Below are 12,120 nucleotides of genomic sequence, written 5' to 3'. Positions count from 1 at the left end.
GGTAGGTGGAGAAGTGTGTTGAGGTGCAAGAAACTGGGTGCTGTTCCAAGCAGAAACTTGGTGGGCAGCCACCTGGTAAAGGGATCGTAGGTCTTATTGGCAAACCCACTTAGAAAGCCAGTAAAACTTACCTTGGCAACATTCTCCTTTACCTACTGCCATGTCACCCCTCACTAGCAGTCATCCATTGAAAAAGAAGGAATCCTCTAGATCTAGATGATCTCCCAACATCATCTACTGACAAATATAATTTCAGTCAACAAAATTGAAATGTTTATGGGATCCAGGTTGCTTAACACAAGGCAGCCCAGAATGGGATAAAATGGAGCTGAGAGGCAATACTGAGGATATAGAGGTGATTAAATGGTACACCACAGGCACTGCCTCCTCTACCCTGAATACTGCCTTCAAGATCCAGAATTCATATACTCAGCTCTGGCTTTTTCACCATAGAGGGAAAGTATCACTCTTCTCATCTGTGGCCGATTCCTCCTTTTCTGCAGTAGCTCTCATCCTCTCTCCCAGCATCTAGGTAGTCCATCCAGGAATTGCTCTGTTTATCTAATTTGCATCAAAACACTTTTTTGTCCTCTACTTGGTTATTTCAATTGACTTGTAAATATATATTAATATAGTATTTTATATCTTTTAAAAATAATCTCTTTACATTCAGTTCTCCTGAAAATTATCAAAAAACATTTGTGCTGATTCACAAAAATATCTTTGAAAAATACTTATCTACAGCTGTTTCCTACCTTCCCCTACAATATTCTCTTAAACCCACTCTGATTGGACATTTCACCCAAAACTTCACCCAAATACATGCCTGTCAAGGCAATTGATTAACTTCACGTTGTTAATTCTAGTAGTCAATTTCAGTCTACATCTTACTTGACCCATCACCATGAGAATATCACGGCTTTGGTTCCTTCTTTGTCATTGAAACAGATCCTGAAATTGGCTTCTGCAGCAATATGCATTCCTAATTTGTTAGTCCTTGTAACCCTAAAAATGACCTCAGTTTGTATGCTTGTATAGACCTCTACACGTTTGAAATTCAAAGTACAACATTTATATCTGAAAGAAACAAAAAATGCAAATTCCTCCTAAGTGTTTCTTCATTCCTTTCATGCCAGCATTTCTACAGTACCCAGAAACCTTTAGAGTCAAATAGGGTAGGTTTTGGATATGGTAAAAAGTTTGGTTCACTTTGAATTGTTACTGGAGGCACACCTCTGGTCCTATAAATATTAGATTTCCTAAATAAAGACAGATTATTTAATTCTTCAAAGGACTTGTTTGCCACCTAAATGGTACTGATGGACTGACACACCCATGAACCTTCGTTAGAATGTTTTTATATCCTTCTGTGAACATTTTGCTTAATGTGAACATTTAGGGAAATGACCTAAAAAATAATTCCTATCAGGCTTTGTCAGGCTTTGAATGTCAGCTTTCACTGGTCAAATATTAATAATATATTACTAAATCCTTTGAAACTTCTTGTCAAGTTGCGTCTAGGAAAAATATTAAACAATTCTGGCAGTATGTAACTACCCGAAGAACTCAAGAGGCTCATTAAAGAGAATGCGAAAGATGCTGCCTTCCCACAACCCAGAGCCATTCTCAAAAGCAGCCAAACATAATCAGCAACCTGCATGTCTTAAACAGGCAGAAAGCCAAAGTCAGTCCTATGATGTAAAATAAGACAAGTAAGAAGGAAATAACTATCAGTGGGAGAAAAATGGTGAATAACTGTGGGTGAAATTGTAATATCACCTAGACTTAGTGCATCTGCATATCAACAAGCATTCCTCAGAGGTGGAGAGCCGTTCATCTCCATTTCAAAGGGTGATTACCTGGGAGGGCTTATATGAACCTGAGAGGTTAGGGGTGGTCTTGTTTGCTTCTGCCCAAGAAAGAAAGAGACAGCACAGGACTGCAGTTTGTAAGCAATAAACAGGTTTTAAGCTTTATTTCTCCCTTTGACTGATTTTGGTTTTGGAGGTATTTTGCCCTAGGATTTTCTCTCCCAGTAGTTACATCTGGCGCTATTCAGCAGAATCTCTGAACCAAAATCTGTCAAATGGGTGCGACGTATGAGAGGGCTGCCCCTAGAGATGGTGGGGAGTCTGGACTGGATGCATAGGATGCAGTTTCATGTGTTATTAACACCTTAGCTGTGGGGATTCCAATCTTGGTGTCCCTAGTCGGGAATAGGTCTAGGGTAAAGTACCTCTAGAGGGGTGAGGTCTTCCCCACAACTGGGGAAGGGTGGAAACACCGGAAGCTGCAGAATTAGCCCTCTGTGAGTTGAAAGACTGCTTGGACATACGAGGGGGCCGTGTAGCAGCTGGCATTGTAGGGTCTCTTTTCATTCAGTTAATGGAAAATGTTACAAGGAGAAAGAGGATTATCGAGAGTTTTAGCAAGGAGAGAGAGGAATTTAGGAAGGAGAGAAACACATTTCAGCATTGCTTGGAGGAGCTGGGCGATAACCAGTGGGATGCAGTTAAAGAAGAGAGACAGTTACTAAAATCAGGTCACGTTCCTAGTGGGATTCCTTAGCAGCCATGAGGCGGGGAAGCAGCAGGAAAAGCTGTGTTGCAGGAGGTCATGGGGGGAAGAGGGAGGAAAGAGTGGTGCCTTCAGCTCCAGAGGTGATGGAGGCAGGGCCATTGGCAGATCTCCTACTGAGGCCACCGCGGGAGGTAACATCCTCTCCTGTTTTAAAGGCCCACCTGGTTGTAATTAAGGGAATAAAAATTATACAACCTTGGACTCCTCAGGGGGAGGGGCCGACCCTCCCTACATTGTGGAGCACTCCATGCTCCGCCCCTATATCCAGGATGAGGTGGTGGACATGAGCATCCCGAATAGGCAGAAGCCATTGGAATCTCTGCCTACAAGGCTTTTACATGGGTGTGGAAAACACTGTTATGTCGTGTACTGAGAGGAGTAGAACGGCTTCCCTGATGACTCACTCTTCCCTCTGGCAGCAGTTGAAATATGCCCACCAAGCCTCAGAGAATCAGACAGTGCTAGAAAGGTTGAGAGATGCCATCAGGGTAGTTTGGCCTAATCAGGGTGATTTACCATATTCACCCAGTAGATGGAAAATGTATGCAGAGGCCAACAGGTAAGGTGGGAATTTGGGGTATGAAAAATATCATCTATAATATGGACCCCCAGGGCCCAGATGAGGAGGTTTTCACTACAGGAATGAGAAACCTGGTGCTGCCTACAGCTCCCACACCTATCTTTGGGACCCTAGTGAATACTCTTGCCCCCACCTAGGTCGATGCATAAGTGAGGCTTCTTGTACTTTAGAAGATCTGTGGGAGGTTGAAACCAAAAGGAACAGAGGGAAGTACAGGCCATGACTGAAAGGAGATGTGCAAAGGACCCCGTGAAGGTCTCGAGGACCCAGATGTGGGTTGATTTGATAAAGGCTGGGGCAGTGAGAGAAAAACTTAGTGGGCAGCCCACAGAATCTTATTAGAACTGTAGCACCAATTAAAGCCAGATCAGCAGTTCTAGGTGCTAAGATCCGGAACACGGAAACTGGAGTCAAGGCCTCATGACAGGCCTGTGTCCCTGCAAAACTTTATGGGAGACAGGGAACTGGGAACGTATCAGTAGTCAGGATTCATCTGAGTCCTCACCCCCACAGGAGAATGATTGGGCATCACAGTACGACTGAGGGAAGTCAAGGTTCCAACCTTGGGGGACATGGTGGGAAACGGAGGCCACATGTAGAATTAGCAATTCACTGGTCCCTCTGAATGTACAGCATGTCCTGGTTCTGGTGGACACAGGAGCTGAATGCTCTCCAGTCTATGGCATCCCTGAGTGTTTTCCCAGGACCCCTGCTTTAATAGATGGCTAGCAGGATAAGACAACTGGACTGAAGAAAGCCCAAATACCATTGTGGATAGTATGTTTACCTACAAAGGAAGATACAGTGTACATTTCTCCCATCCCTGAATATATTTTGGGGTTAGATATCCTGCAAAGCCTGTTGTTACAGACCATTGCATGTGAGTTACAACTGAGGGTATACTAGGTAAAGGCAATTCTGAGGGGACATGCTAAGCACCCACATGCACCTCTACCTGTACCTCAGTGGGTGAGAGATACTAAGCAGTATAAATTGCCTGTAGGCACAAGGGAATTGGAGAAACTCTACAGGAGTTGGAGGAGATGGGCATCATAAAGCTCACTCATAATCCTTTTAATTCCCCAGTGTAGCCAGTGAAAAAGTCAGACAGCTCCTGGCATATGACTGGGGATGACAGGGAATTGAATAAAGTTATACTCCCTTTGCATCCTCCATCCCCTCTTTAGCAGACATTCTGGACACCCTCAGCCATAAGCTGGGAACATATCATTATGTTGTTGACCTTGCTGATGCTTTCTTCTCTATTGACATAGCAAAAGAGAGCCAGGAATAATTTGCCTTCATGTTGGAAGGCCAGCAAAAGATGGACAGACATTCACTGTCTTTCCACAGGGATACATTCACAGTCCCACCATCTGTCACAGACTTGTAGTCCAGAACTTGGCCACATGAAAGAAACCACAATGGTGAGGTTGTATTAGCCCACTGATGATATTATGCTCACATCCGATTCTCCTTCAGATTTAGAAGGAGCAATTCCAAGACAGTTGCAACATCTACAGGAAAAAGGATGGGATGTGAACAGAACCAAGGTTCATGGACCTGGTTTGTCTGTAAAATTCTTGGGAGTTGTCTCATTGGGTAAAATTAAAGTTGTTCCTAAAGCAGTCATAGACAAGGTCCAGGCTTGCCCCACCCCTACAACTGTGTCAGTATTCCAAGAGTATTGGTTCTTTTGGGCTACTGTAGAGTGTTTATCTCACACTTGGCACAATTTCTGAAGCCTTTATACCAGTTGGTATAAAAGGGTATCAGGTAGGACTGGGATGAAACTTGTGCATCTGCCTTTACTGCTGCCAAGCAGGCAGTAAAGGATGTACAGGCCTTGAATGTAGTGGACTCATCAAAGCCCTATATGCTAGATGTTTGTGTAACCAAAGGTAATTACAGATGGGGTATTTGGCAGTGGCTTTAACGGACACACCAACCTATAGGACTCTGGTCACAGCTATGCTAAGGAGCAGAAGTCCAGTACATCTTGATAGAGAAGCAACTGGCTGCTGTGCACCATGCCTTGATGGCTATGGAGCCCAACACCAGAACAGCTCTGATGAAAGTAATAACCACCTATCCCATCATGGGGTGAATTTGAGACTGAACCCACAGGCCACAGGATGGCATGGCACAGACACCTACAGTTGTTAAAAGGGGAGCATCTTTACAGCAGTGCTGTGGCCTCTCCACTAGCACCTTACATGGAGAACTCCAGTGCTTACTGGGGCCAGGGATGTACACCAGTAGAAAGCAGGAAGAACTTGCATTGGAGCCACTGGAGTTGAGAGTCTCTATCATGAGGGAAAAGACCTTATACCTGAAGATGCTTGGTACACAGATGGCTCCAGTAATGGGCAGCCCCCAAAGTGGACGTCTGTGGCTTTCCATCCTGAGATAATGTGGATGGAGGATGGAGAGGGGAAGAGCAGGCAATGGGCTGAGTTGCTGGCAGTATGGCTCACGATGACCCAGGAGGCTTCCTCCATAGTTGTCTGTACTGACAACTGGGCCGTCTATCGGGGCTTGACCCTGTGGCTACCAACATGGTACCATGCCAACTGGAGGGTTGGTCTCTGGCCCCTTTGGGAGCAAGAGTTGTGGCAAGACCTATGGGCCTCTGGTCAGACTAAGACTGTTATTGTATATCATGGAACTAGCCATTTGCCTTTGGTATCCCCAGGGAATGATGAAGCAGTCACATTGGCCCAGGTGCACTGGCTAGAAGGAAAGCCTGCCTCTGATGTGGCCCAATGGCTACATTAGCATTTGTTGCATACAGGGCAAAAGACAATGTGGGCTGTAGCCCATCAGTGAGGCTTCTGGTTGACCTTTGAAGAAGTCAGCAGAGCCTGAAAGGGGGCCTTGTGTGCTCCAAGAGGGACTTACATCGAGTCCCACAGGAACATCTGACAACTGTAAAGGAGCCGATACCCCATGTCAGGTGGCAGACAAGACTATATTGGGCCTCTGCCCATATCAGAAGGAAACTGGTATGCCATGACATGTATGGACATGGCCACTGGACTATTGGTTGCTTTTCCTGCTTCTCGTGCAGATCAGCAAACCACCAAGCCTGGCCTAGAGCATCACTCTGCAGCCTACGGCTGGTCACAGGTGATTGAATAATCAAGGCATCCACTTTACTGGACATGCGTTACAAGGATGGGTGCAGCAATTAGGGATAAAGGGGAAATTTCATGTACCATATAACCCTCCTGGGGCAGGCATGATAGAGAGGTACAATGCTTTGTTGAAATATGGCCTGAAGTCAGACACCAATATGGGGTGGTCAACTCACCTATGGACAGTGTTAAGATATTTTATTGAGGTGTCACGTAAAGGAGCTTTGATCCCTGTGGATATGCTAACACACCTTCTGCATCTCCTAAACAACTGTATGTGCAAACAAATAAGAGTTACTGAAGCCAGGATATGGCCAGCAGAGCAACATCCTGCTGCCAGCCCCTAGTGTATTAAAACCTGGAGACACTGTTAAATGGACGTGGCCCTGGGCATTTTGGCACATGGAACAATGATGGCTGGCCTTTCTGGCACCTTGTTTAAAAGGCATGGAAGCTGGCCTCATGTGTATTCTTGGAGTAACAGCTGAGTGGCCCCCAAAGATGATGGTAGTGTACCCAAAACATTCAGGAGGCAACAGCATCTTACTGGGAACTTTTGTTTTATCTTTGTGGCCAGTGGTTGTACCTCCTGTAGCCCTATATATTGGCTCCTCTGTAGCTCCCACAGGAAGGGGTGTAAAAGTCTAGTACACTAGACCAGGATGAGATGCCATTCCTGCCACTGTCCTATAACAGGACCACTCTCTTACATGTACCCTCCTGAAGGACAGGATTTGCCTACACTGTTGTCATTAGAACATGAATCTTATCACCCTTGAGGTTATATTCTTCTACAGTCCTTGAAGCCTGGATGTGCCCCCTGGCTGCAGCTGCCACGTGATCATTACTCTGAGGCCTCTACCTCTTCAGCTACTGTCTGCCTGTGGAATGGGCGAGCTACAGACTTAATATGCATAAGACTTTGAACCTTGCTGAATCCTCTGGCTCGAGGATTGTCACGATTTTATTGCTGTTGCTATTCTATGTCATTAGTCTGGTCACAATGCTCCAGTTTTCTTGCCCAGGGACCACTGTGGAAGGAGGCGATGAGTAGATTGTAAGGTGAGATTTCTGAAGGGCTGGCCTGTGGGAAAAATTGTAATATTTCCAGAATATCTCGCCTGGCTTTATTGCATTTGCATATCAACATGCGTTCCTCAGGGATGGAGACCCGGTCATCTCCATATCAATGAGTCACTACCTGGGCACCTGAGAGGGCTTATAGGAACCTGAGACATTAAGGAGAGGTCTGATTTACTTCTGCCCAACCAGGAAAGGGACAGCTCCGGACTGCAGTTTCTAAGCAGTAAACGGGTTTTAAGTTTATTTCTCCCTTTGGCAGATTTCATATTTAGAGGTATTTTACCCCAGTATTTCCTCTCTCTGGAGTTACAATAACCAATGAATCTGGATTTGGAAAGGAAGAGGCAACAGGAAATTTTATTTTCTTCTGTCATTGTGCATTACAAAGAGAAAAATTTGGAATAGCTGATTCTGGTATGAATTTTGACCTTTTGCTGGCTTCTGCCAGTTTTGCCAAAACCCTTTTATATACTCTGCTATGTACAAGAGCCTGTTTAAGGGAATAATACAGCAGTTCACCAGAAACTCCCTCAGTTTTGGCAGCTCAGGGAGAGTCCCACATATGATGCCTGTAAGGCCATGTATTTGGTAAACTTTTGTTTAGGCTGATGTACTCTTAATTGGAAAGGAAAACCGGGATGGCTGTTAAGGAAGAAAAGAGGGAAGGAAGTACTCTAATATGTTTTGTTTTTGTTTTAAGGATCTCTTATCTTCCATTTGTTATTAGCTTTTTCAATTTTTAATGAAACTAATCTGGAATTTATTTTAAGTGTACTTCTTTATTTTAAGACTTTATTTTAAGTGTACTTAAACTTTATTTTAAGTGTACTTCTTAAACGATTTTATGTAACTGGAATGTACTTCATAAGGGCCACAGTCATTCAATGGTGTAATACTCCAGAAGGCTGGCAATTATTGGTAGAGCTGAAGGTACAAATCTTAATTAACCCTCACTTCCCTCTACTCATTCTGGCTACAAATGGAGTACAATACACATTTCTGTCTGGCCACAGGGTTTCCAACCCGACATTCATTAAGCCAAATTCTCAGGACACACAAAAAAACTTATTTAGATATTATCACTTTTCCCAGATATTCAATGCATCCAGAACCACAGTTTTTACAGCCATAAGAGTGATTTAACTCTTTACAATTAAAAAACACCATTAGCTATAAGCTTTCTTTTTCTTGGAGTGGATGTAATACCAAAAAGATATATGTCACGGGGTTGATTGTGCCTGTTTTGCAATGTAACTCCTTGCAAGGGAGCGTTTTAGAGGTTGGTGATTGAATTAGCGTCTATCTAAACCATTCCATAAACAATCTCGCATGGGAGTAGTCTTGATGTGATGAGCAGTCTAACAACCTTTCAGCACTCAACCTGTGCCCACCAAATTTAATGACTACTTTTCCCTGCTGAAAATATCATTTACATAAAACAAGGCAAAAAATGTACTAGAACACAGCAGTAGTGACTGAAAGGTGTTACAACATCCTGGCCAACAGATCCTATGTAAACCACAAGCTTCCTGTAGAATTTTGCCTAAGTTTTCACCTGGGGAATTGTGACATGAAAGGCAAGGGTCCTGGTCTGGGGCAGACCCTTCCTCAGATCCAGGTACCTCCAGAAAAAACTCCCAACCTAACTGAGTGGTAGGCAATACTGCGAGTACATTAGGACCCGAGGTACTACTGTCCACAGGTCATCTTCATCTGCCCTGCAAGACAATTATACCTGGAAAATCAATGCAAAAAGAGCAACCATATTGCTCAAAAATGGTCTTCAAAAATTGTAAGCAGGGCAGCAAACTCAAAAGCGAATGGAGGAATCATGCAGGTGTTTCTCAACCCCAAACATCACAGGATATTCACTTTGGATCTAGCTGTGGCCAAATCTGTTAAAACACAAAATTCAACCAGGTGAATTATATAACTTTTTGACTCTATAAAGAGATTCATGAATTTGACAGCATCCCCTCTAGCAAATAGAGGAGTAATACAAAATAGAAGGTTTTTATAGGCATGAGGGTGGAGCAAAATTGGATTACTAGTAGAAAAAAAGGATTGTTTCAAGATATGTCACTCTCCTTTAGGAAGAAGAACAGGATTTTTATAATAAAGTTTACATCTTTTGTGCAATGGAGAGAGCACAAGTGATGGACTGTTTTATCGATGACAAACAGAAAATTTTTGACTGACCACTACATTTCTCTGGAGTGTGAAAGTGTAATTAATTTAAGTACTAAGACCCAACTTGGAGACTTGGTCTAGCATATGTGACCCTGTGATGAACCTGCGTTTTTTCTGTTTAACAGATAATAATTGCTTATCACAGTCGCCATTTTATAATATCAATATATCACATCAGTATCATGCACACCTGAAACCAAAAATATTTTGCGTGTCACTCATTACTCAATAGTGAAATTATAAATCTCCTCGTAGATAATAAATGAGAAAATATACATGACTTTGGGGTTGGTGATACTCTTAGATACAACATCAAAGGTATGATCCGTGAAAAATATACTTGATAAACAAGACTTCATAGAAATTAAAAATTTCCTTTCTGTCAGGGACACTGTCAAGAGTGTGAGAAGATAAGTCACAGCTTACGAGAAAATACTTATAGAAAACATATCTGATAAACCCCTGTAGAAAGAACATTTAACACAAACCAGAAAACAATCTGATGTAAGGAATTCCAAAGCCTTTAACAGTCAACCTCGACAAATTAATTATATATATTTCAGTCGGAATATGAACAAATGCTCTGCATCACCTGCCATCACAGAAATGCAACAAAGCATCAGTGAGATGCCACTACACACCCAGTAGAAAGTGCAAAATCCAGAGCACTATCCACATGAAGTCATGTTAAGGATGTTGTGCACCAGCAACTCTCATATGTTGCTGGTGGGAATACATAATGGTGCAGCTGCTATGAAAGATAGTTTGGCAGTTTCTTACAAAACTAAACATACTCTTGCTATATGATCCAGCAACCTTATTTGGTATTTTCCCCAATGTGATGAAAGTGTATGTGCACAGGAGAGCCTGGAAAAGGCCGTCAATGCCAGCTTTATTCATAATTACCAAACATGGAAGCAACCATGATTTCCTTCAGTAAGTGAAATGATAGAGTGTGTTACATTCAGCAATAGAATATCAGTCAACTCTATAATTGAACGAGCTATCAAGTTATGGAAAGACATGGACAAATCATAAATGCATATCATCAAGTCAAAAGCCAAACTTCGAAAGCAGCCTGGAGTATGGTTTCAACAACATGAGCCTCTACAATCGAAGAAAAACTCTGGATACATCTGAAATATCAGTGATGCTCTACAGCAAAAGGGAATGCAGGATGAATAGGGGGAACACAGAGGGTTTTCAGTGCAGTAAACATACTCTTTGCTACACCGTAGTGGTGGATACATGCCACAACACATATGTTCAAATCCATAGAGGGCACAGCATGAAGAGTGAACCGAATGTAAACTATGAACTTTGAGGAACAAATGAGGCTCATCAGTTTTAGCACATTTTCCACTCTGGGAGTGGATGTTGGTAATGGGGAGTCTTTGAATGTGTGAGAGCAGAGGGCATACAGGAATCTTTATATCAACCCTTTAATCTTGCTATACCTTTAAAATTTGAAGAATACAGTCTATTAAAACATGAGGGCAGGGAGCCAAGATGGTGGCAGGAGTAAAACAGTGGGAATCTCCACCCAAAAACATATACATTTTTGAAAATACAACAAATACAACTAATCCTAAAAGAGAAACCAGAAGGCACAGGAAAACAGCCAGACTACATCCACACCTGCGAGAGCCAGCGCCTGGTGGAAGGGGTAAGATACAAGCCTTGGCCCGGCGGTAACTGAGTGCCCCTCACTCCAGCTCCTGGCAGGAGGTGAAGAGTTGGAGAAGTAATGGAGAGGGAGCCCAGGACTGCTAAATACCCAGTCACAGCCACCCGCACCAGAGCGCAGACACAGTGCATGCTAGGAGGGCTGGAAACTAGGGAAACAGGACAGCAAGACCACTGAGCAGGTCCCAAAGCCAATGCCCCAGTGACAAAGAAAAGCAAGTGCTTCCGGAAAGACTTAAAGGGACAGGGACGCCACAGCTGGGCGGAAACATCCCAGGTAACAGTCCAGCAGCTGGAAATTCAGGGGAAATCCAGGAGCACTAACCCCCTGGGCAGCCGCTCTGAGAACCCTAATGGAGGTAAACAGCCAAACAGCCACCCGACCATTACCCCTCCAGGGCCCCGCCATAGCAGAGCGGCAGCCTGAGGCTGGCTATGCCCTCAGCAAGGGAGCTTTCTCCATACCAGCCGGACAAGATACAAAGAATCAGTCTACACACAATTGCACAACACAAGCCACTAGGGGTCGCAGTTGTCTCAGTACAGTAAGGCCAGGAGCCAAGTGGAAAGCTGATAGATGAGACAATAGCATTCCACTGCAGCTATCAAAATAAAAAGGCAAAAAATTTGATCCAGACAAGACTAACCCAGACAGCTTCAGCATCTGCTATGTCTTCCCCTAAGAAGGAACCTGGGGAGATAGATTTAATCAATCTTCCTGAAAAAGAATTCAAAACAAAAGTCATAATCATGCTGATGGACTTGCAGAGAAATATGCAAAAACTAAGGAAGGAGAATACAGAAATAAATCAAGCTCTGGAAGGACTTCAAAACAGAATGGACGAGATGCAAGAGACCATTAAT

This window comes from Manis pentadactyla, chromosome 13 (genome assembly GCF_030020395.1).
Source record: "Manis pentadactyla isolate mManPen7 chromosome 13, mManPen7.hap1, whole genome shotgun sequence".
NCBI lineage: Eukaryota > Metazoa > Chordata > Mammalia > Pholidota > Manidae > Manis > Manis pentadactyla.
This window is presented reverse-complemented; position numbering follows the sequence as displayed.